The sequence below is a fragment of the Heloderma suspectum genome, chromosome 5, assembly GCF_057233095.1.
Source record: "Heloderma suspectum isolate Gila_16-S chromosome 5, 16-S_ref, whole genome shotgun sequence".
Classification (NCBI taxonomy): Eukaryota; Metazoa; Chordata; class Lepidosauria; order Squamata; family Helodermatidae; genus Heloderma; species Heloderma suspectum.
In genome coordinates, this window is record NC_139462.1 from 156,220,651 (window position 1) to 156,230,635 (window position 9,985).

Here is a 9,985-nt window from a genome sequence, read left to right on the forward strand (position 1 = left end):
TGTGGTGGGTGGCTTGCTGCTTGCCACATTGGGTTTGGGAGGGTGGCCTCCCTTCAGCCAGCAGCAGGTGGGTTGACTGGGTGACAGCCTGCAGCTGCGCTCGCCCAGGTGATTGGGAGCACGCCGATTCTGAGGCTTCTGGCCTCCACTGAGCTCCGTTCCGACTGGCCAAGACAGCGGACGGCCAGCTCGGTGCAATCCTAGGTGGTGTTTCCACCCGTGCGCTACTCTGGCCTGGCCGCGCAGGAGCGCGGTGCAGAAGTCCACGAAGGACACGCTCAAAATCTCATAGGGCTGGTGGCCGCTGCCACTTCTCTGCACTGGCCAAGCTCTGCTCCCAGGGCGGCGCCTCCCCTCCCCTCTCTTCACCCTGCGCCTCTACCTCGCCGTACTGCTCCAACACCACCAATCACGTGCAACCTACGTCAAGATGCCACATGATCCTAAAGCAGCTAATGTTAAAGCAGCTAAGCCTTAGCTGCTTTAACATTAGCTGCTTTAGGAAGTTCCGGGGGAGGGGCCAAGGGAAGCAAATGCGAGTAAGGGAGCTCCGCGGTGCCCTTCCGCACAATTTTCTGCATTTCGCGTGACACACACACTGCCGCCGACACACAGTTTGGAAAGCTCTGCTTTACACCCTTCATCACAGGTCTTCCCACTGGTTTCTAGTTTACACAGCATTCTTTGCCTCTTCCTTCCTCCCTACTCCCTGACTGTGGAACTGTCAACATATAGGTTGTTGTCTTACTATAGGCCAGTTATGAGTCTTTCTCCAGTTCATCCCATTCCTTCCTAGTGACACTGTCAACCTTCCGTGATTAGTGCTTCACCTTGAGCTATTGGAATGTTTATGACATCACAGCAGTTTGGCCAAAGGTTTAGGAGAAGGACTGGCTAAAAGGCAACAGTCAAATTTTAGCCTATTTCATATATAGCTCAGAGAAGTAACATTGCTGTATGTTGTTGATCCCTGTCCTCAGGTGATGTGCATGCATGTGTGAATGACGTTCCAAAACATTGCATAAAGCAGTGTTGCTAAGCTTCTGTTTCACATGTTTCTGTTCTAACCTCACAAGAAGGTATGGGGGGGTGGAGATTAATTAAAATTACAGCCATGGTAACCTGCTAACTATCAATACAAACATAAGGTTAATTCTAAAATCTGAGCTGCCTGAGGTAGGGAAACATTGTGGAAAAAGTAACCCCCTAAGAGAAAAGCATGTGAGTGATTCATACTGCCCAGGGCTTTGCAATGTTAATCAGAGCACAGTGACTTCTCTCCTGATAGGGATCTGGTTGTTAGGCTGTGCTAATGTCAGATTCATCCATGTTGTCTCTGGCATTTAAACTGCAATTGCTCTAGGTAAAAAAAGATGGCTGTATGTAAAGAGTTGGAAATCATGGTCTTAAGTTTAGCCTTTTATTGCAACACTTACACAATAGGGGTGGTGTGGTAATGTTAATTAACAATGTGGGGAATTTCTGAATGTGCAGCAGCTGCCTTGCATTTATTTAGCGCTAATTAGTGTGGTAAGTGTCGGGTCTGGGTTTCCTGAATGCAGATTGTTTGATGGGAGGAGTAATTGGCAGTGTTTAATTCCTTGTTTAAAATCAGAGGTTCACCATAGATATAAATAAAATGACAGCTTGGGATTTACACTGTCTAGTTACTGGTCAGTAAAAGATATGCGGATGCTAGATTACAATATATTGCTCTTATGGCTGTACTAGGTAACTTTACTTTTTTTCTGGTGCGAAGAAAATAATCAGAAAGCATTAGCTCCACAGCATAAATTGCTCAAGGGAGAAGCTCTTTGTGACGTGATAAATCAGTTCAGTGAATGATGGTTAAGTCTATATTTATTGAAGGGGTCTTGAGGCTTACTAATGGATTATGCTCCAGTTTGTGGTGGGACCTATCATGTTCAACCTATCATGTGGCATCTTCCAGTCCCATATTTACACTTCACTACACTCAGTTCTTCATTCTGAATAGTTATAACAGCAAACAAGGCTGTGCTGCTGTGAGATATTTTCAGGCTTGTAGTCATGACAGGTTGTACTGGGTCCTTGGCCCCCAGGACTATTTTTGCAGACAGGTCCCAGCCAGCTCCCCTCCACCTGCCCAGCCATGAGCGAGCAAGCGCACCTCCTGCGTTTGTTCTTCCCCCTTGGCTGGGGCCTCCTGAGGGAGGGAGGTGGGGGTGTGATGAGGAGAGGCAGAGGCAGTGCTGCTGCTGCCTGGCTGCCTTCAGCTGAGCTCACCCCACAACATGCTGGGTAGTGGCAGCTGCGACTGCACGAGTGAGCTGAGCATGGCTTCCCTGCCCGAGCTAAGATGGTGGCCTCCAGAGCCAGCTTCTGAGGCAGGCAGGAGAGTTTTAGGGGTACTGGCTGCAGCCCAGACAGTGAAAACCTGCTCAGAGGAGAAGGTGAGTTAGGTAGAGGGGAAGGAGGCTGAATTTCTCAGATCCGTGGGCAAGATCACTTTTGAAAGGAGGATGGGTGTGTGTGTGGAGCATGTGGCACAGCCCTTTTTATACGGGCAGCACAGCACCACCTCTAATTATATATATATATATATATATATATATATATATATATATATATATATAAACCCTCCCTCCTGTGTAGAGCTATTGGGCAGAATGAAGTGGTAGACTGAGAGAAGGTGCTAGAATTTTTTTGCTTGGCTTCTAAGCTGTGTTTTACATATTTATTCAGGAGCAAGCCCCAATGAGTCAACGGGACCTACTCCCAGGTAAGCATGTGTAAGATTGCAGCATAAATGCCATTGTTTGCTAGCTCCTTTTTGTTGCTTTTTTGCAAGCTTGTAAAAACTAGATGACATAAAAAGGTGTTTCATCATACACCTTTGCACATGTTGGTAAGCCCTGCGTTGATAGAAGTTGAGAAACAGGAATATTGTCCAGCATTTGAAAAACATTTTTTATTCAGTCCTTTGGCATATAAGCTGGTCTGTTGCTGAAGAGGTTTGTAATTGTTTGGCTGCTGTTTATTTTTTTATTGCTGTATTTTTTATTGTTTTTAATGTAATTGTTTTTATGTTCTAATTAATATTTTTTTAATCTGTATTTTATTAGCTGTATTTAGTGCCATTTTTTTTGGCACAATGGCAAAATATAAATTAAATAAACAATAAACAGTAGGGAGGAAATATCCAGGTGTTTTCCATTTTAACAATCTGTGAACAAGTTGATTGAAAGGGGATTTTTCTGCCTGAACATCTGACCTGGCCTCCAGTGTTTCTATTTAAGGTACAATGCAATGCATGCTTAGACAGAAAAAAGTCCAACTTTCCCTGTGGTTTGACCTCAGTATCTGGTCCCCAGAGGTGTACTGCCTCTGCACATGGAGGTTCAACATCGTTATCATGGCTGCTGATGGAATCACCCTACATGAATAAAAGCTGCCAATGAGAGTAGCCATCACCACATCTTTTTGTCAGGAAATTCTGTATGTTAATTGTGCACAGCTGTTTGTTATTTTCTTTTGCAAATCACTGCACTCCTTGTATGATAAGAATGTGTCCTTATGAGGGTGAGATTTTGTTTTTCCTGTTAACTATCCGTGTTTTTTCCTGTTAACTTTTCCGGTACAAGCAGTGTTACTGGGAGGCAGGATAGTACCCTTGATCATCAGAGGCGGGGTACCTCTGATTGCCATCTCGCTCTGTTTGTGAGCTTCCCGGAGGCATGTGGTTGGCACTGCTGGAGATGTGGTTCTGCATTATTACTTTATATATACCAGGGGCGAGAAGTAAGGTGAACATTGCACTGCTACACACACTTATGTGGGAGTAAACCCACTGAAAGTAAACCCACTGAACGCAATGGGACTAGCACTGATTTGCATTGAGCACTGAAAGAGAAGGTGGTGAAATCACAATTGCACAAACATAATTGGGAAAAATTATGACTTAGAGATAAAGTGACTGGAAGCTCATTTTTATTGTATAGTTGTACAAGGTTGTATAATCTTAGAAGGGGCATGGCTGTGAGGGGGTGTGGCTGTGACTATTGTGAAGGGACCCTCCACTTCTGAATTTGCTGCTGCAGTACTGGATATTTTAATCATAAACGATGACAAAGTTGATGTCAACACATTGAAGCCTGGACAATGAAACCTTGAACTGCTGAGAGATTTTATTATATCTAGTGGTATAAAAATGTCACAAATAAATAAATACATTGGAGAGGATGCTTACAAAAGCACAAAATAGTATGTGTGCAGGATAGCTGAGCCTAGACCCAACAACCCTGCAATGTAGGACTGGCCAAACCTGGCCACAGATTCCCCCAATAACTTAGGAGCCTCCCACTCTGGCCAATGGGCACTGAAATGAGCACTAAAGTTATTCAGAAACACACACCAATTAAAAGTAGGGGAAAGTTTATTAAGAGAAGGAACAATGCGGAAGGGGAGAGGTAGTAGATTATACAGGAAAGTACAAGCAAGGTTACAAGTACAAGAAATGCTCAGAAATGCAGAGAGCCTTTATACACCCCCTGCCCCTGAGCAAAACAATAAAGCTAGCTAGTCTATCCTATACACGCTAAGTGTATGGGCTTTCCAGGGTAACATACCCCCAAAACCAAAACCATCAGGGACAAGAAGACTCTTCCTCAGTCCCTCTATTTAAAGCCCTGCCCTAGCAACCCAAGGCAGAATTCAGATGGCCAATCAAAGCTCAGCCCCAGGACGCACCACCCTCACTTCAGCAGAGGCAGGAGCTTCCCACCAAACCCAGCTGTTACCTCTTTCCCAGTTATCATGGACTGAGCCTGGCCTTGAGCTGCAGAGCAGAAAAACTTAGTTGTTGTTGTTCAGTCGTGTCCGACTCTTCGTGACCCCATGGACCATAGCACGCCAGGCCTTCCTGTCCTGCGCTCTCTCCCGGAGCGTGCTCAAGTCCATATTCATTGCATCGGTGATGCTATCTAGCCATCTCATCCTCTGCCGACCCCTTCTCCTTTTGCCTTCAGTCTTTCCCAGCATCAGGGTCTTTTCCAGGGAGTTTTCTCTTCGCATTAGGTGGCCAACATATTTGAGGTTCAGCTTCAGTATCTGTCCTTCCAATGAGCAGTCAGGGTTGACTTCCTTTAGGATGGACTGATTTGACCTCCTTGCAGTCCAGGGGACTCGTAAGAGTCTTCTCCAGCACCACAGTTCGAAGGCATCGATTCTCCGGCGCTCAGCCTTCCTTATAGTCCAGCTTTCACAGCCATATGTTGCTACTGGGAAAACCATAGCTTTGATTATACGGACCTTTGTCGGCAAGGTGATGTCTCTGCTTCTTACTATGCTGTCTAGGTTTGCCATAGCTTTCCAGAGAAACGGTTAGATAACCCTTAACTCCAGGTGAGAAACTGTAGCTAACCCTTAACTCCAGGTGGTTGATTTTTGGACATAACAGCCTGGCCTATTCTAATGCCAGAAGCAGGCCTTCATTCTTAACAGTATGTATTATTTTATAGCAGTAGTCTGGAAACTATTGTCTGGAGGGTTCTTTATGGCAGAAAAGTTATCCAATTTAAATATCAGTATACTTGACTGGTTCATAGGCAATGGGCTGATTGTTTGACCTGGTAATTTTTAGAAGGAACAGATAGTTCATTTTAAAAATATGAGGAAGATAATAAAAGATGGACTTTTCTGTTAAAAAATAAAATTAGTATCGTCTCTTATGTTCCTCATCTATTGGGAATAAATTATTGTGTAAACATAGCTACTAAACCAGGAGTGCGTTTGTCTGTCTTTGCACATTGGGTTGGACCAGACTTAGTCAGAGTAGACCCATTAAAATCAATGGGACCTTAGTTAGTCATAACAAACTTTAAGTCCTATTGATTTCCGTGATTCTATGTATGACAGGAAGTCTGGATCCAACCCATTCTCTTTATATACTGTTGACATCTTTCAATGATTGAAGAAACCCACAAAGGACTTGCGAGTAAATGGAAGATCTGGCTTAAACAAAATGTTTGAGTTGACTTTGTGTTTATCTCTGCAAACCCCAGTAAGAAAATGTGTCTGAGGCAGGAGTCCTTCGAATAATGTGTGTTTAATACACTAGGCTGGGTTTCACTGCCTTATGAAATTCTGCACCTGACAATTTTTTAGGTTGGGTATAGCCCAGAACAATGAACTCTATTAAAATGTCAGGGATTTTTGCCTCCAGATGTCAAAAGAACCACTTTCCTGGCTTCGCATGCGTTATGATTGGATCTTTCCATTGTGTGGGCACAAATAGGCTGCATATCCTCCTAGGGGGGATCTTCAGGACAATGGAATGAGAAGCGCGTTTGAGTATTACCCGGATTTTCATAGAATTGGCTTTGGTCCATCAGGGACACATGAAGCAAGATAAGCCGAGTGTAGTGTACCTTTAAAAATCTGATTTTCAGCGGTTGGAAGGAACATACTTCCAGGCGGGGTGGGGAGGAGTAGAACTGAATATCATCAACCTGGCAGGGGCTGCTCAACCAATGAGAGTGGCTTGTTTCCTGCCCCTGTCCAGGCTCCCCACAGCCACTATGTTATGAATGGAGAGCAACTAATTTTCCCAATGTGTGCAGATTTCCCTGAAGAAACTAAAATCCCCAGTCCTCCAGTGCAGCATCTGAAGGTTCCTGATAGCTCCCCTGCTCCAATTTCCCCACATCCCAGAAATCTGCTGTGTAGTTATTGCTCCCCACCCCATTTTTCCCGAAGTGTGCACTTTTGCCTATTGCTTCCAACCCCCACTCCCCTTTCTGCCTTTCTCCTTCTCCCTGCTAGCAATGAGAAACTCCTGTAAGGGAATTTACATAACAACAAGCTACAGAACAGAGTGTCCCCACTACTGCGGTAATGTGAGGGGTCCCTGATGTGCTCCTGGGAATTTTCTCAGTGGGAAAACTACTTCCATTGGGGAAACAAGAGGGAATGGGGCATCCCACTCCCTTGACCACATCACTGCCAGGCACAGAGGCACACCCAGGATGTAATGCAGGGGAGGGACATGGCACACTGGTAAAACTGCCAGGGACCTGCTTTCAGTTAAAAAAAAAAAAAAAGTCAGAATAAAGGAGTTTCACAAAATGTGCCCTTTCAAGAGAGAGGCAGCTGGTTGGCAGTGGATGGGTGATGATGTCATCTGTCATGAAGGACCTCAAACTGCTCAAACCGCATTGAATCGCTTATGAAGACAGCCCCCAGGTCTTTGGCCAAATCGGGCCATATTTGGGAATGCCCCCAGATATGTTTAACAGTAAGCCCCTGAATGTGATCAAAGCCGCTCCATCAAGTCAGCCCAACATACACTTTATGAAATCCATATCCTGCATCACCCACCATCATGTCCCTGATTATGGCAGTTTCATCCTCAGGACCAAACTAGATTGTTAGTGCAGATTAATATTATGGTCAACAGACCAAAATCAGAACATTACAGATTCCGTTACAGTTGCTACATTTAAAATATAAAACTGTGATACGATACAAAATGAAGTGTCATCATAAGAACCCCCACAAGAACCTCCCCAGGATTGGATATTACATTAAATGCGCAGCTGCTGCTGAAAATAGCAAACTCATGTCTGGCTCCCTCCATCCCTTTATAGCATAGCATGGCATGGAACTTGTTCATTAAAGAGGTGCAGAACCTCTTTCAGCCCAAGGACCAAATACCATTTTGGAGAAGATCTTGGGGGCTGCATTCCAGTAGTGGGAGGGGCTGAAGGCAAAGGGGTGGGACCAACATGCCAACATACTGTAAATTAAAGCTGTTACTGCCAGTAACTAAGCCTTGGGAGAGGTATCTCGATCTTTTAGATAGGCCGGGGGGGGGGGCGGAACTTCACAGAACTATCAGTGGTTGGGTTAAAGGGGGTGGGGCCAAGGGAAGGGGGCATGACTGGTACCTCAGTTGGGCCAGATTTGGCCCCTGGGCCTGAGGTTCTGCACCCCTGCTGTATCATATCACATTTCCCACTTCACATCACTGGCTGCCAATGGTAGGGGAAAACACAGAATGTTTGGATCTCATGACACAAGTAAAGAGATGGAGCAAAAGACGCAGTTGCCATTTTCACAGGCAGGCAGTTGCGCAATTAAGGTAACATCTTGTTTGGCCCCAGTTCTAAAACTGAGTTGATTTCTTAAAAGTTGTTTTTAGATATATGTTGTCTCTGTGTGTGTTTTTATGTAAACTGTCTTTAAACTTTGTATACTGTATTTTTAATGTTTTGCAATCTTTGTAAATTGCTCAGAGAGCTTCAGCTATGAGGTGGTATAGAAATGTTAATAATAATAAAAATAAAAATATATAAAAAGTGTGAAAAATGAAGTTAGATACTGCACTGATTTCTCTGCTGTATTCCAGTGACTATTCTTCGGTTTCAAGACTTTGGGTGGGCAGAAATCATGCCAAAGCAGAAGATGCTAGTAGGAGTTACCACAGAGAATCCACCTCCTCTCCTTTGGTGTAGTTGAATGAAATGCCGGACGGGCTTGCCAATTCCCTCCTGAGGAGCAACAAAACACCCTCACACTTCTCTCACTATAATTTCAGGTCTTCTGCATCTCTGCTATCCCTGTAAGGATGAATGTTTGGGAGAGTTGAGGGCGGCTGGGAACAGCCTTCCTAGCATTTCTAGAAAATCTGAGGATTACGTTCACTCATAATTACTGTAATACATCACTCATCACGGCTAAGCGGCTGATAATAGACTAAGGGAAAATTGCCCGTGCTAGTGCTGTGATTACATTAATCACCACACCTCTGTAACTTCCAAGAAGGGAAATATATGATTACATAGTCTTGGCTACGATAACCTACAAGGCTGTGGATATGTATGAGGCTGGGCTGGGTGATACACAAAGTCCAATAGAAATACATATTCATTTATTTCTGTGTTATTTGTAGTTATGGTGGGTTGCTCAAATACTGTGGAAACCAACACAACAATCATGTAATAAATTATATCTATCCAAACAATAGTACTTTTCTCTTTTGCGTTGCAATTCTCCATTTTTTGCCATGTTCCCAGTGCAATCCTGAATTAAATAAGTCTCATGGTGTTCAGTGGTGCTTACTCCTGTGTTAGTGGACAGGTTTGGATGATCATGGAAAGAAAAGCTTTTCTTTTTCCTACCCCACACGTGCCGCTCACGCAACCATTTCCCTAATTAACCATGAGGAGGCGCAGGTTCTCATGTTGTCCAAACCCAGCGAGGTACTTGACTGGGATGGCTTCTAAACCACCTTACAACCCCTACAACAAGCCATGGATTGTGGGACGGTTTCAAAACCAACCCCGCTGGGTTTGGATGACACGATAACACACACCGTGTCACGGGTAAGTAGGGAAATGGTGGTCATATCAGCAGCACACATAGGGTTGGGCAAAGAAGCCACAGTGGCTGCTCCCCCCCCCCCCCGTGATCATCTGAACTCAGCCAGGATGTTTATGATTGAGCCTAAGGGCACAATCCTATGCATATTTAGACAGAAAAAAGTCCTACAATTCCCAGCATTCTCCAGCAGGACGTTTTTCTGTCTAAACATGCATGGGATTGCACTCTTAGGCTGCTATTCAAAACATTCAGAATAAGTCCTATTATTTTATTTTGGAAAACTGTTAAAAGCTTCTTTTTTTAACCCAAATGAGACATTAAAATACATTAAAATTCTCCCTCAAGAAGCATGAAAAAAAGGAATAAGTGCTATTGAATTTAGTTGGATCTCCATTTGATTAAACATGCATAGGATCCGGCTGTAATAATTCATCTAGGAATTCCTTTCCTTACTGCTCTCCCCTCCCCAAGGGGAGGCAGCTTTATCTCGTGGCCATGGTGTTGTTATAGTCTGGTGGAGACCCAAGCCACCTCAGCAGCACTGATGTCATAGGGAGTTTCCACTGCTAATGGAATTGTCCCTTAAGTGAGTATAAATGATTCTACTATACTCAGACTAAAATCT